Here is a 15,493-nt window from a genome sequence, read left to right on the forward strand (position 1 = left end):
TGCAAGTTGGTGATTCAAGCTCACCAGCTGCTCCTCAGAAACCCTATACAGGGTTGCTATGGGTCGGAATCGACTCGACAGCACTTAACAAGAAGAAGAACAACAACAACGTAGGATCACTATGAGTCAGAATCAACTTGCAACAATGGATTTGTTATTTTTTAATTTGGGTGTTCCAACCAGTAATGAAAGAGCTCTGGTAGCGTAGTGGTTACGAGTTGGGCTGCCAATCTCAAATCTAGAAGTTCGAAACTACCAGTGGTTCTGCTGGAGAAAGATGAGGCGTTTGCTCCTGTAAAGATTTACAGCCTTGGAAACCCTGTGCAGGGTCACTATGAGTCGGAACCGACTCCAAGGTACTTACCAACAATCAACATCCAGTAATGAGGTTGGCCCAGGATCGAGCAGTATTTCATTGTGCTGTGCATAAAGTTGCTATGGGTCGGTAACAATTTGATGGCACCTAACAACAACATTAACAATGCAGTTACTTCCTATAACAAACTGCCATAGAGCCAATTCCAGCTCATAATGGTTTCCAAAGTTGTAAATATTTACATGAGTAGAAAGCCTCATCTTTCTTCCACAGAGTTGCTCATGCATTAGAACTCCTGACCTTGCAATTAGCAGTCCAGTGCTTATCCTACAGTGCTACCAGGGTTTCTTGTTATTCCCTATAGCAGGACCTATTTACTTTTCACCATTTTTCACAATGTGTATTTCAAAGTGTGCTACCTTCCCCCAACACTAGTTCTCTAGGAGTTTTTATTTCTCAGGGCTGTTCAAGTTTAGTCTCAAGCAATTAGTAAATTGCCCTTGAAGTATCCTATCCCTACCTGATGCTGAGTCCTGCAGTTATTTCTGCTCCCGATGTACTTGGGAAACTGTGGATTTTCTTTACCTGATGGTATCTCCACTTTTCAGGGTGATGGCTTGCCCTGTAACCTAAGTTATCTGATGGATCTAAAAGGAATTGTTGATTTTCTGTCTCTTGACTTTTCTGTTATGAGATGGGAGTGATGACATTCAAGTTCTTTATAAGTTAGGCTGAACCACAAAATGCATCTCTTTACTTGTTCATTGTCTCCTTCCCTTCACCAAAAATGTTCCATAATGGCAAGAAAATGTCTCTCTTGTTTGCCACCATGTCCTCAGCACTTAGAAAATGGGAATGCCTAACAAACACTCAACAAACACTTGTTGGGTAGAAAATAAAGCAAAGATGTGATGGATGAAAAAAAAAATGAAGTTTTAAAAATTATTCCTAAATCTTCACTCAATTTACAATAAAAGTTAACAAAAAAATTATTACTAGTTTCTAGTTTGTTCCTTGACAAGATATAGGCACCAATCATTGAGATAGCAGATACTGAAGAAAGGATCATATTTAATGGGATGATTATAATGAGTTCAGTTTGAGCAAATTGACTTTGAGGTACCCTTAAGACTTCCTCATGAAGATACAAAATAGGCAATTGGATTTATGGGTCTGGAATACAAAAGATAGAATTGGGCTGCAGATAAAAATATGAGTCACAAATTGGCATACAGATAGAAATTAAATACATAGGTCTTGAAAAGAAGCTTGTTTGTATCCTGACATATTTTCCTATGGTCTCCAGATATTCACCTGCATGTCTTCTCTTACATGTTATTGTCTGCTTGTCTTAGGCTGGCCTTTCCAGAGAAGCAAAACCAGTGATATATATGTATGAAGTTTATTATCAAGGAAATGGTTTACAATTGTAGAGTTCCAGGTCCCCAGAAGAAGAGAATGAGAAAGCCTTTCTCATGTGTCCATTACACTGGGAGCACACCATACCCCCAAAGAAGCAACCCTTTAATTGACAGGTTTGGCATACTCATCATAGAGTCAACTATGCCTGTATTAGGTTTCATCACCATGGGAATACACACATTTTCACTGCTAAATCTCTGGAAATCCTGGCCTTGTCAAGTTGTCACAGAACCTTAACCATTATACTGCTCAACTTATATTCCGTAAAAGTACTCTGCCCTACGCACTATGATCTACGTACTGTCAATTTCAATAAAATCTTGTAACATAAGTATCCCTGAAAAAGTACATGTTTATAAACCTTTGCTCATCGAACTTCAGCTATAGGAAAACAAGCCCTCTTTTTAAATTCCATGTTGTTGCTTTTGTTTGGTACTGTAGAATTAATTCCATCTCTTAGCGACTTTGTGTGTTACTGAGTAGAACTATCCCATCAGACGCTAAACTGTCATCTTTATGGAAGCAGATCACCAGCTCTTTTGGCTGCGGAGCTTCTTGGTTAAGTTCAAACCTCCAAATGTTTGAACAACAGAGGACTTAACCATTGTGCAACCACGGCTTCTTTTCCTTTCATCATTTGGAACTTTGGTTTTCTTCCTCTGGTTTCATTTCCTAAGTAAACAGAAGCTATAATGGTAGACTTTCCATTGATTTGAAGGAGAATGACATCTCTCTTCTTCCTTTATGTCTTCATATAGTCCTTTTTAATTTTTGCTTGTTTGTTTACTCGATCTTCAAAACCGATGAAAGTCTTATGACCTCATGAGGGACAATGAATGAAAAGAAACAAGACATGAAGTTCATACATAAAGTTGGCGGTCAGTCTGCTTTGCTCTGATGCCTTCAGATAGAACCTAAGATCATGTTCTTAAGTGGTTTTGCTTTGTTTTGTGCTAAAACAGCTTTGGAGATAGGTCAGGCACTCGATGTGAGACTAGTATTCTTGACTCAATCAACTAGTATATTCCAAAAAAGTCATTTCTGGGATGTAGTTAGTTCAACTAACTGCTTTACTGCTCTGGTAAAATTGGCCAGTTGTCTGACCTTCTACAGAAGCTGGGAAGAAAAGTTCTTCTCCCCATGAGTCTGGCAGAGATCATTGTTTCTGCTTTCTCCAGATCAAAGGGGAACATCACACTCCTGGAGCTTAAGTGAGCTAACACTTTGTTGTATTTATGGGTATAAACAAAATTAGTGGGTGCACATTTGTGAACTATGTGGGAAGAATATACTATTTTAGGATTTAGTGACATTTTGTTGTGTTAACAGGTGTAAGAAAAATTACTAGATACAAATTTGTGGACTATGTGGAAAGAATATCCTATTTAAGGATTTAGTGAAAAATCCATTTGTTGAACATTGAGGACACTTTTGGAATTTTTAACAAAGCACATTTTTTTTCTACTTTATTTATTTTTAAATGTTTTATTGTGAATTATGTGATAGTGTTCATGAGAGAACATTAGTTTTACATTCATCCTATAGTATATCATTTCATTGCTATGGTTACAATCCTCTCCATGCACCATCAACCATCCAAAGGGTATACACTACAAGCATGCACCCCAGTCATCAGCACACAGCCCCTTTCCCTCTATGGGTCTAAAGTCCCCAACAGCTCCATCTCTCCACATCATCGTCTCTGCCTCCATCTCAGGCATCACTGCTTCTCTGGGTAACAAAGCACATTTTGAAGTATGTCTTTTATGACTCATTACCTTTTTCAGGAAGATCATAGTTTTACCTGATATTTTCCACCAGTGGTTTCCAAACTGTGGATCCTTAGAATTACTTTGCACACTTTCAGGGTATCATAGGAGATTAAATGATGCTAATGAAGTAAGACCTGTATTTGCATATTATTTTACCTTTTATAAAACACGTCACTATGTTAGCTGATTTTAAAAAAATAATCCTATGATGACAGCAGGGTTAAATATTCCCATTTTACAGAGAAAAAAAAATGTATAATGAGTCAAAGATGTTAAGCAATTGTTCCATTCTTATACTAATTAGAATGGATCCAAGCCAGTACGGTAAGTGTATTTCTTTGTTCCCAAATTCAATGTTTTTTCTGATGTATTACATTACTCCATCAAAGGTACTCTTGAATTCATAACTCATGCATGTAAACATTTTGCAGTGTGTCTGTGTAAATGTATTTCAAAACATTCTGATAGACTTAAAATATAACTCCAGATGATATAAAAGATGCACAGCTATGTTTTTTAATAAATTAATTAAATCTGACTAATACATTTATTGTCATTCCACTAAAAACTAGCAATTGCCTGCATCCTTCGACTGGAAGATATTATCTAATGCATTTAAAAAAAAATCCTTTCAGGCAACATTCAGTTAATGTATCCAAGGACATTAAGATTGCAAACGTTAGGGCCTGAATTGATCCAGGTTTTAACACTATCTTCAGTGATGCATGCTTTCAGGTGTTTTTTTGCAAATAAGCAACAGAAGCACTGATTTTCAGAGCGTGATTAATTAATGAGTAGAGGACACAGAAGTATAGTCTAATGTATGTGTGTGTACCAGAGAAGTTGTGATATAACACTCACTTTGGATGAAACTCTCTGGTCAGGAACTCATTTTTTTTAGCTTTTTGGTAAGTAACTCTGCTTATATGAAATCCAAGGGCACACTTATTTTACACAAAATCTTCTTGTAAAACAAATTGCGCTTAGTGAAGGCTCAGGGCATTTGTTCAGGACACCAGTTCGACATTGGAAGATTATTTAAAAGGAGATCAGTTAAGACCAGCAGAAGAGAGAAGACACCGTATCTTAGAAAGAAAACACTTTAGAAATAATAGGAAAAAGTAAATCAAGATCTGCCAGAGCCAGTTTGTCAGCAGGCTTCACCCTCCTTTGTGTCCTTCTACCAAATCATAATGGCCTCAGGCCACACTTGTGGATTAGCCAGAGCCCTCAAGAAAACTACAAAGCCATTTTCTGGCTGAAGCAATGGCCTGTCAAATGGATACCCTGGAAGCTTTGGACTATCCTCCAGCTGTTTTTCTGCACTTTTGATTCCTTTCTTGTTCAGTTCTCTGTAATTTGCAATCCCATGGATATAACTCTAGACCAAGAGTTGTCAACAGGCAGCCTGTTGAGTATTTTTGTAATACCTTCAGGCTTAGAATGGTTTTTAAATCATTAAATCCAAAACAAAATATCAGAAGAAAGACACTGTAAAATTCATGTTTCGGTGTCTATAAGTAAAGTTTCATTGGAATACCAAACCAAAGTCAAAATCCTTACAGTTGAGTCAATTCCTACTCTTGCAACCCATATATTACAATGTAGATCTGATTCATAGAGCTTTAGAGCTGTAATTGTTACTGCAACAGAGCACTAGGCATTTCTTCAATGATGCTACTGGGTAGGTTTGAACCACCAACTTTTATATCTGCAGCCAAGAACAAACCGTGTGTACTATCAGGGGCCTTTACTGAAACACAGCCATATCCAATACATATTGTCTATGACCGCTTTGAGGAACAAGGTACATCTGACCCAAACTATAGTGTTTTCAATCCTTTCATATGCATGCAAAAGTTGGATATAGATGAGAAAAGCTAGATAAGGAAGGCCAAAGAAGAGTAGATTTAAATTATTGTGTATTGGCAAAGCCAGAAGAACAAGTCCATCTATCTTAGGAAAAGTACAGCCTGATTTTCCTTAGAAGCAAGGATGCCAAGACTTTGTCTGACTGATTTTGGCCATGTTATCTGAAGGGAACAGACCCTGGAGAAGAGAATCATGCTTGGTAAAGTAGGTCAGTGAAAAAAAGAGGAAGACCCTCAATGAGATGGATTAACACAGTGGCTACAGCAACAATGGTGAGAATGGTCCAGGACCATGCAGTTTTTGTATTGTTGTACATAGGATCATTATGAGTCAGAACTGTCTTAAGGTACCTGACAGAGCATGGCTGCTTTTGTGACACAACCACAGAGTTGAGTAGGTGTGACAGACTCATAGTGGTCAGCAGCCTAGAATATTTACATTAGCCCATTATGGACAAGGAGTCCTGGTATGATGCTGTGGGTTAATGTGCTCCACTACAAAGTCAAATTGAACCACAAGATTGATGTGTCAAGCTCATCCCCTGCTCCTTGGAAACCCCATACAGGGTCACCAGGGGTTGGAACCAACTTGATGATACTTAACAATAACAGCAACATTACAGACAAAATTTGCCAACTCCTGCTCTAGAATCAATGCTTTTTCATTTCCTGTGTCCCCTGTCTATGCCTTGCTTGCCGGCTCTTGCCTTGCTGCAATCTCTAAACCCTGCCTCACCTCTCTATACTTTTTGAGATCCTTTGGTTTGGACATTTCGTCTAGTATCCATAAGTGCTGACACCCTGCTTCATAACATAATACTTTTAAAAATTGATCTGTAAGTCTTATTCATTTAGCATTTGTTTTGCTGAGAGAAGAATGATCACTTTCTGCCTCATGATTTCTCTTGGTTTAATGAACTCATTAGCAGCTAATGAAGATGTGAAAGGAACCATCACTTGATGTGGTACTTGTGTTTGCCCATTGTTGTCACAATCAGAGTTCTCCACGAGGCTCAGTGAGATGGAACAGTCCTACAGGGGGTAGGCCAGCAACAAAGCAACTACTTATGAGAGTAAATTAGAAGGAAATGCCTTCAATGCTTGGGAAAAAAATAATTTTCTATGGAGAGCTGGAGGATTTTTTAAAAAGTTAATTATTTTGGAAAACTTACTATGTTCAGTTAATATGCTTAGAATTTTATTTCTATTAGATTTAATTATAAAAATTTCTTCATGAGGTTAAACTAGCCCTAATCCAACACTAACTCAAAGATACCCTACAGGACAGAGTTTCAAAGGTTGTAAATCTTTACAGAAATAAACTGCCTCATCTTTCTCCTGCAGCGCAGATGGTGGGTTCAAACTATCACCCTTTCAGTTAGCTTAACCCACTGCACAGCAGGCACCATGGATCCCTATGAGGCTGACATTATTACTGTTCCTAGTTTGGAGGTTAGTAACCCATGCAAAGGAAACAATGGTGCAGTGCTTGGTTGCTAAGAGCAAGATTAGCAGTTCAAACCCAGCAGCTGCTCTGTGGTTGAAGGATGTAACAGTCTGCACCCATAAAGATTACAATTTTGGAAAGCTAATGGGGCATTTCTATTCTGTCAGTAGGGTCACTGTGAGTTAGAATTAACTCACCAGCAACAGGCTTACCCCAGACAAGTTGGGGCCATACAGATGTTCAATGACAGTGACTACTATGGTGCACTGACTCCCTCAGTTTCTTAAAAAATGTAAAATTGTGTTCTGCAAATGATGCAAACCCAGGGCTAGATGTGCATGGATCATGATGATGTGGGGAAGAAGAAGGAACGCAGTGAGTAGAGCAGGAGTTTGTGCTTTAGGTCCTATTAAATTACTACACAGTGGATGTGAATACCAAAGCAGTCTGCCTGAGGTCTTATCCAATGGAGAATTATCCTTCAAGCTTCTGAAAAACCTTATACCAATGGCCATTATGTGAGGACAGTAAGATTCAAGTGAACAGTCACAGCCTGTAAGATAAGTGCCATGGAAAAGCTTATCACAACCCTAGAGCGTACCTAGTTCAACCCATTCATTTGGCAGATGTGGAAATTGAAGCTCAATAAAACAGAGTGACTGGCTTGTTGTTAGGGAGCAGAGTGACTTATGTTCTGGGCTGCTAACTATAAAGTCAACAGTTATAATCCACCAACTGCTCCATGGGAGAAAGAGAAAGCTTTCTACTCCCATAAAGATTTGCAGCCTTGGAAATCCCACATAGAATCCCTGTGAGTCTGAACCAACTCGATAGCAGTGGTTTAGGGTTTTGTGTATGGGCTATAAAGCAGTGGAAGAGGCACAATTTTAGACGTAAACTGACTAGATTGACCCTTAAGAGTAGGCTTGATAGTTGATAGTCAGAAGATCTTCATTAGCTGTCACCCTTCCTCATCTCCAGCAGAGCAGAAACTTTACCCCTTCTAATGGACACCTTGGAAGCATTGCTGATTGATGCCTTAGTTCAAATTACTTGATTGTATTCAGCTAAAAACTGGAAGCCCTAAGGAGGCAGTGAAGTGTTCAGAAGCTGAGATGGAGTTTAAATCCACTCAGAAACTCCATGAGAGAAAGACCTAATGATCTTATCCCATAAAGATTATAGCCTAGGAAACCTATAGCTGTTCTACTTTGTCACATGGGGTCACTATGAACTGGAATTGATCCTATGGCACCTAACAACAGCATTCAGTTAGAATGCCAATGCCGACTTCTAGTGGCATTACTCATTGCACAGGCCTATCATCTATGCAGTATCTTTACAGTAATGGTTACTCTTCACATGTAACACACCAGGAAGTCTGGACAAGGTTTTATATTCAAAGGTTAATGGAATTGCTAATGGTACAGGCCTTATATTCTACAAAGGATCTTTACAACAGTGGTTATTTTTCACATCTAACACAGGAGGAAATCTGAATGAGAAGAACAGAAGGAACTAGAACCAGGTAACTGTCCTCCTTCCACTTGGACCTGGTTCTCACTAAAGGCGAAGACGATATCAGGAGCTCTCATGGTTTCTCCAGAGAAGCATGCTCCATTTTTTCCCCTGGGCTTTCAGGTAATGAATTGGTCTCTCATGTGTTTAACACTTATTCATGGGTCTTAACCCGTATTTATGGGTCAGTACTCACTTCAAGTTTCTAATGAAAAATCCTTTCAATTTATTAAATCAGCTTGAAATGGGTTCTATTGTACTTTCATTAGTGAAGCTGAACTGATGCAAATTCTCAAAAATAGAAAAGTCTTGCTGCATATATTTATTCAGGAAACATAATTGCACCTGTAAAATATCCAAGGTATTATATTCAGATTATGGAAAATATTCAAAAGAATTGGCTGAGATGTTGATCATTACGTCAGTGTTGCACATAATTCTTTTACATTAAGTAACTTGCCAAATGTCACAGCAAGTGACAAGCATGTTTCTATAATGCTCTCAAATCCCACAAAATATGTTACTATGATGCTTTCAAAATTCATATGTAAAACTGCTCATGAGTTTAGTAAAAGAAATATGTCTACTTTTGTGAGGTTCTTTGACATTACCTATGTTGTTTTTGTTGTTGTTAAGTGCCATCAAGTCGATTCTGATTCAGAGCAGTGATGTATAGGGTGTCCTAAGACTGAGTGGTAGGTTTGAACCACTGACCTTGCAGTTAACATTACAGGTCCTATCTGACAGTACCACACCAGGACTCTGAAATAAACTATAAACCATGAGAAAGTTATTTAGAAAGTTTCTAAATTTAGACTTAGCAACATGGAAGCATGCAAAGTATGTAAAGAATATAAACTTAAAGTGGACTTTGACCAAACATGCTGTGATAAAGCATTAAAAACAACCAGCACTGAAACATAAATCTGAACGGCCTCCTCAATCTCTCTTACCTTGAAGAAGAGACTCGTTATTTGACTCACCTCTAATCCAAGAACAGTTATAAACATATTAGTTACACTAAAGATATAACAAAACTCATACTGACCCTTACTGTGCAACGCCAATAAATTCTGTATCTCTGCTCACCACTAAAAGACAGTAGAAGAAATGGGATCTTTGTCTAGTCTGTTACTCTCTGGTGACAAAGAGCCTGCTGAGACACTCCAAGAAAGGTTTGACCTCTGTAACCAACCCAAATACAAGGGATGTTCACTGAGATCAAGATATGATCAAGCCTTCTTCCTGGGGCCTTTCATAAAAGACCAAAGTCTTAAGTCAAAAGATTTGGATTCTAACCATTGAACCAAGATTGTAAGAGTTAGCTCTGATTTTTTTTGGTTCTAAATAAATGCTATAAAGTCTTGTGTACCTTGCCATGAGTACTTTGCAATAAACTAAATGAATATATGCATGATAAACCTGAGGTGACTTTCTACAAGACATCACTTAAATGGCAAAGTCAAATTTCAACTGGTTTCCCAGTTCTTCTTTCTCTTATGCTATGTCATTAAACTCTCTTGATAATCCTACAAAGTTGTTGGTCAAGTAGAATGACCTCTCATTCACCACTGAGAACTCTGAAGCACAGAGGACTGAAACCACTTGCCCAAGCTGCATAGCTAGTAAACTGAATAGTTGGTATACAGATATGAGTTTTCTGATTGAATTCTGGAGCTTATTTTAGAGTTTTACCCAATGCCCCAAAGATATCTTCATATTTACTAATTTTAGCAAACAATCTTTCTATAGAAAATGATTGCTAAGGATGCTGGGTGTGCTTCTAAACTCCCATTAACTTTGGCATCTAAATTATGCACGTATTGTTTATACTTGTGGTGGAGATAGTAAGGAAAATTTCTGCTGTGAGCAATAGAATAATTCCAATTGGAATTCTTCAATTCTGAGAGTTCTCTGGAGATTTAATCTGTATTCTACGCCCATAAAAACCATTCTGGCTGTTCATATAATAATTTCAATGCATTTGCAATAATATTTCTCTTTCATTTCCCTGCAAATGGGAATGTATTTCTCAAAAGCCCATTTTTATTTACCTTGTGAATCATATATGGGGGAAATACAGCCAATTTGAAAGCCGCCACAGTAGTTCCTTGGGGCTGCTCACTGAGGGGATTACATGGTGCATCACACTTGATGGCAAATGAGACACACAGGGGCCCACTGGTGCACCAAATCTCACTTTGGGAAGCCTGTTTCTGTGAAAGATTGCAAACAAGCCATTATTTTGTCAGTTGGAACAAAAGCCCTGATTAAAAATTAAAATACATTCTGTACTGATAAATATACAGCTGCCTAATTACTTGCAAGACTTATATTTTGCTGTGTTAATTCCCTCATAATAGTTATTTTTTTTACTCCCTCTGAACCAGAACACAATGAGCTTGACAGTGACAAGATTCAGTAAATATTTGGCTGTCCTTTTTGTTAGACAGATCAGTTCCTGATTATTAACACTTCCAAAAATCCCATTTAAAAATATTTCATCAGGAAGAAACGGAAGAATCAGATGGTGTTAAATGTAGAGAGCAGTGAATATTGAAAGACATTTAATTATGATGAATTCAGAATTTCTAATTTTCCCACTGAACCTTCTACAGTGGCAACGCCCCACTTTTATCAACATTCTCATACATGCAAACAGCCATAGCATAAAGCATGCAAAATAGTAAAACAAATCAAAGCTTCCAGTAGCTTCTTGGAAGCATCAGAGGCTTGGATGGAGGCGGAAATGGGAGCTGGAAAATAATGAATAAGGAGGTAAAGCTTGTGAAAATGGCAATGCAGATACCTCCAACACCTTACCTCTCCAAAGAGACATTGAAAAATAAAACAAAAACTGTTAGAATCAACCTTTCAAAAAGTCTGAAAAACAGTCACAGAAGACAACATTGTGAAAATGTCAACACTACACAAAGCAATCTATAGATATAAGGCAAACTCAATCCAGATTCTGATATTATTTTTTTAATGAAATTGAAAAACTAATCACTAACTTTATAGAGAAAAGAAAGAGACCTTGGATAAGCGAAGCATTATTAGAAAAGGAGAAAGAAGTAGGAGGTCTCTCACTTCCCAATCTCAAAACCTAAGTCACCGCCACAGTAGTCAGTAGTACAACAAAAGACACATAGATCAATGGAACAGAACTGAGAATCCAGAAGTAAATCCATCCACATATAGTCAGTTGATCTTCAACTAAGGGCCAAAATATATTAAGCGGGAGAGACAGTCTTGTCAACAAATGGTGCTGGCAAAACTAGAAATCCATTTACAGAAGAATGAAACAAGGCTTATATCTAACACCATATACAGAAGTGAACTGAATGTGGATTAAATACCTAATTTTAAAGCCTAAAACTATAAAGATCATCAATGAAAAAAAATCAGGAAAAAGTTAGGGGCTTTCATGCATGGTATAAATATACTATCTAACGTAATTTAAAACACACAAACAGAAGACAAAATATATGACTATGACTCCCTAAATATTTTGTGCATCAAAGGATTTCATCAAAAGAGTAAAATGAACCCATAGACTAGAAGAAAATTTGGCAATGAAATAATAGACCAAAGACTAATCTCTAAAATTTATATATTACTTCAATCCCTCAACAACAAGATAAATAATACAATTTAAAATGGGCAGAGGACATGAACAAACACTTCGCCAAAGAAGACATTCAGGCAGTCAACAAATATATAAAGAAATACTCATGATATTAGTCATTGTTGTTGTTGTTAAGTGCCATCAAGTCAGTTCCAACCCATGGTGACCCAGTATAGGGTTTCCAAGGAGTAGCTGGTGAGCTTGAACTGTCTACCTTGCAGTTCAAATCAACTTTGCAGTCCAGCACATTAACTCACAGCACCACATCAGGTCTCCTCAGCATTAATAGCAAAGTTCAAAAACCAACAAATGCTGGCAAAGATGTGGAAAGACCTTCCTACATTGATGGGACATAAAATGGTGCAACCACTGTAGAAAACAGTTTAGTATTTTGCCAAAAAGTTGGAAATAGAAATACCTCATGACCTAGCAATCCCTCTACTTGATATATATCCTCAAGAAATAAGAGTCATGACACAAATAGTTATATACTCACACATGTTCATTGCAACACTATTCACAATAGTGAAAAGATGGAGACAGTCTGAACAACCACCACAGAAGAATGGTTAAACAAGCTTTGGTACATATACACTATGGAGTACTATGCAAAGTTGAAGAATAATGAAGGATCTGCAAAACATCTCACAACATGAATGAATCTGAAGGACATTATGCTGACTGAAATTAGTCAATCAAAAAAGGACAAATGCTGCATGGTAAATAACACTGTTGTAAAAAGTTAAGAAAAGGTTTTCTTGATAAAAGAAATATTTTATGATGATTACCAGGAGTGGGAGCAAAGGGAAAATTATTCATGGGCTACAGGGTAGACACATGCTAATACAGGTGATGAGGAAGACAAAATGTAACAAGAGGGAGGTTGGCAGAGGAGAAATGAAGGTATCAGAAGACATGGAGGAATGCAAGAATGAAAGCGAATAGAAGTAAATACTGTTAAATAACGGTACACAGAGATGATTGCAATTGTTATAAAGAAATGAAATACGTGATTTGTTGGATGTAAAATGATGGTCTGCTCTGTAAACCTTCATTCAATTCATAATAAAAAGTTTTTTAAAAAAGAAAAAATAGTGAGAGATCACAGAGTAGTAGAGCCAGGAGCCTGGAATCTCAAAGGAAGAGGAGTTTATTTGATAAGGAAAATGGGGTTGGTATAGGTGGTTCTGATTTCCATTTAATACTGGTTTTTTTTTTTTTTTACTTTCAAGTTTTCTACCATAAGCTTTCATCCCTGAAAATTATTTTAAAGTATCAAAGAAAATAATAATATTAAAAATGCCACATCCACACCATTCAGATTCATCATGCCAATCATGTCATATTTACTTTCTTTAAAAAAGTCTTAAATCTATTGTTAATCTCCTTTAGTCACCTCTTTTCCTCCCAAACAGGCAGTGTCCATTTTAGCTACACAAATGTATATGCATACATCCACCACCCATAATTCAATTTATCATACTAGTTGGTTGTTGTTGTTGTTGTTGTTAAGTGCTGTTAAGTGCCATTGAGTCGGTTTCAATTTATAGTGACCCTGTACAGGGTTTCTAAGGAGCTTCTAGTGAGTTTGAACTGCCTGTGAGGTTCAAACTGAACTTGTGGTCCAGTGCTTAATTCCACAGCACCACACCAGAGCTCCTTATCATACTATGTTGTTGTTAAGTGCTGTTGAGTCAGTTTCAACCCTCAGTGACCCTGTGTAGAGTTTCCAAGGAGAAGCTGGTGAGCTTGGACCGTAAACCTTGCTGTCCAAACTGACTTTGCAGTTCAGCACATTAATCCACAGCACAGTGATTTCCAGTACAATCCCACTGAACCTGACTACTGTGCAAAAAACGGATGGACCTTGGAGATTGACAGTGGATCATCATAAACTTAACCAGGTGTTCATGTCAATTGAAACTGCTGTTTCAGATGTGGTTTTATTGCTTGAAGAAATTAATACATCTCCAGGTATCTGGTATACAGTCATTGATCTGCCCCATTCTTTCTTCTCCATTCTTGTTTGGAAGGACCACCAGAAGCAGTTGCTTTAAGCTGACAAGACCAGCAATATTTCTACACTGCCTTATGTCAAGAGTATATCAATTCTCCAACCTTATCACAATTGAGTTTAAAGGGAACTTAGTCACCTTTCACTTCTACAACATGTCACAGTGGTCCATTACATTGATAACATGCTGATTGGACCTAGTAAGACAGAAATATCAATGTTTCTAGACTTATTACTAAGACATTGGCAGGTTTGTTGTTATATTATTCTTAAGTGTCGCCACGTTGTTTCCAACTTACAATCTATATAGAGTTTCCAAGGACTTGCTGGTGTCTTGCATTGCCAACCTTGTGGTAAGCAGTCTAGTGTTTATCCTACAACACCACACCAGGACCTATGCATGCTAGAAGGTGGTAAATTAACCTGAGAAAATCAGGAAGCTTTTACTTCAGCAAAACTTCTAGGAGTCCAGTAGTGTGAGGTATTTCTAGATATTCTTTCTAAGTTGTCACATCTAGTCCCTCCTAAAACTAAAAAGGAGACACACCTTATGGGCCTCTTTGTATTTTGGAGGCAACAGATCATTTGGGTGTGTTACTCTATCCTATTTATTGGATTGAAAAGCTGCTCAATCTGAGTGGGGTCTGGAACAAGAGAAGGTTCTTGAACAATTCAGTACAAGCCAGTCTGCCAACTGGACCATATAATCCAACTGCTATCAAGGTTCTTGAAATGCCAGATAAAGATATTTTTTTAGAGTCTTTAGTAGGCACCTTTTGGAAATTCACAACTCAGACCCTTAAGATATTTTTAGAAAAATTCTACCATCCTCTGTACATAATTAACTTTTGAGAAACAGCTTTGGGCTTATTACTTGACCTTAGTATAGACTGAACACTCAACCATTGGCTAACTGTGGTCTGCCCATCATGCACAAGGTATTGTCTGACTCACAGAGTCATAAAGGTGAATGGGCACAGTAGGACAATCAAGCTCAAGCAAAACCTTAAGGCACAGATAAGCTACATGAGAAACTGTCCCAAAGGCCCATAGTTCCCATTCCTGTCACATTACATTACTTCTTTGTCTGAACCCACAGTTTTATGACGAGTTCCTTATAGTCAATTGACTGAGAAATAGAAAACTCATGCTTGGTTTACAGACGGCTGTTCGATACACAGGCACCACTTAAAAGGGGACAGTAACAACACTGTGACCCCCTTTCTGGGATGTCCCTTAAGGAGAGTGGTGAATAGAAATCCTCCCAGTGAGCAAATCTTTGAGCAGTGTACCTGGTTGCTCATTTTTTTCTTGGTAGAAGTGATGGACATATGTGTAATTATATATTGATTCGTGAGCTGCGGCCAATAGTTTGACTGGATAGTTAAGGAATTAGAAGAAATAAAATTGAAAAATTGATGACAAAGAGTATATAAAGTCTACTGGTGAGTGGGAGAGGAAAAAGGGCAGCAATGAAGGTATGGGCTGAGCTCGACCATGTTCCA

The sequence above is a fragment of the Chrysochloris asiatica genome, unplaced genomic scaffold (assembly GCF_000296735.1).
Source record: "Chrysochloris asiatica unplaced genomic scaffold, ChrAsi1.0 scaffold00093, whole genome shotgun sequence".
Lineage (NCBI taxonomy): Eukaryota > Metazoa > Chordata > Mammalia > Afrosoricida > Chrysochloridae > Chrysochloris > Chrysochloris asiatica.